Here is a 1,751-nt window from a genome sequence, read left to right as displayed (position 1 = left end):
GCAACGAAAACTCGAATCGAGTGCCCCTATTGTTGCGCTATCATTTGACTCAATGCGTTGAACAAAGATGGCAGACACTGCTCTAACCAACGGCTTCAAATGGGTAGGGTGATAATAGAAACATGGCGGAAATGGGCTCAACACCCTACTTTTGAGTTTTGCATCCCTTTCGCACTTATTAGTGTTGTCAAAAGCAAAGCGAGAGCTTCGACTAAGTTGAGGTCTTCCGTGGAATAAGGTATTTTTGAGTTGTTTGAGGTATACTCAAAATTAGGTAGATTCAACTTAAGTTTAAGTATATTTAACTCAAAGTTGAGTATAAAAAAGCTATCAATGAGTTGCGATTTTTGCCGTGGTTAAAGGAAAACTACCTTCAACACGGTTTACCTAATTTTACCTTATTCCACGATACCCCCAGATTGAGTCAAAAGAGCTCAACTTTGGGTAGTTTTTCGTATCCGTGCACACTGCCATACAGGGTTGCCACTATTTTTCAAAGAAAATCTGCCAAATCCATAAAAATTATCAAATTTTGCTGATGTGAAAAAATCCTTCAGAAGGGAAGTAAAGCCCTTGGTCCCTGGTTCATGAGTTGATGGGTCGATACCAGATAGTGGAGTCACCTCTCTGGCGACGGTGTTTGGACTCGTAGCGGAAAAAGGCCGACGGAAAATAAGAACACGAAGAAGAAGAAAGACATCGATATTTGACACACATTTTAGTCTTCATGGAATCAATCGAATTTTGTTAAATTTGGGAAAATATGCCCCAAATTTCCAAAAACTATCTGTAAGAGCTTCTATAATTAGAAAATCTGGCAGAATTGACTAATACTACGTTCACACTACGAGTTAAAATGTGTTTTAACGCTATCTTGATGACATTTTCCTTGTTGCTAATTATATAACGTGTTTTAACTCTGTAGTGTGAACATAGTTAATACTAATACATTCACACTTCGAGTTAAAACGTGTTTAACGCTATCTTGATGACATTTTTCTTGTTACAAATTATTTTAACGTGTTTAACTCTGTAGTGTGCAGTTGTGTTAGTGCGAGATTGAGGTTAAATCGGGTGGAATTTTTGCCAAATAAGGTTAAATCAGATGGCGAATTGAAAACATCGCGTTATATGTATGTTGCCTATATACACACTACAACTCTGTTGGTGTCCTAGACGTCAAATAAGTCAATAAGAGGTTTGTCTTTTTGTCAGAATGATGCAAAAACTTTGGCTGTGCCAAATAAATCTTGCATAATGGCATCACAGCTGCCATATACACGGAAAAATAAAACAACCCGCAGAATAAGTTCTTTTAACTTAAATTTAGGTAGTTTTGAGTCTTGCGTCGCTTCGCACTTATTAGTGTTCCCACTGAGACGTCCAAAAAATTGTTTCAAAATCGTTCAACACGGGTCCAACGATGGACGTCCGTTGAACGGTTATTTGGACGATGCCCAAATTGGTCCAACGAACGTCCTTCATTGGACAATTTTGAAACCAACCGTTCTTAGAGGGTTGTTAAAAACAACCCAGTTAAACTCATTCCGGAACCGGTTCGGATTTCTAAATGGAGTCATTATGGATTCCAAATCAAATGCAACAACCGATTCCGACTCAGAATCGGTTGTTGCATTTGATTTGGAATCCATACTGACTCCATTAAGGATTCCGAATCAAATTCCGAATGGTTTGACCGGGAAGGATTCGTCTCAGTCGAGGCCTTTCATTGAATAAGGTACTTTTGAGTT

Source organism: Topomyia yanbarensis, chromosome 1 (assembly GCF_030247195.1).
Source record: "Topomyia yanbarensis strain Yona2022 chromosome 1, ASM3024719v1, whole genome shotgun sequence".
Lineage (NCBI taxonomy): Eukaryota > Metazoa > Arthropoda > Insecta > Diptera > Culicidae > Topomyia > Topomyia yanbarensis.
Note: the sequence above shows the minus strand (reverse complement) of the source record.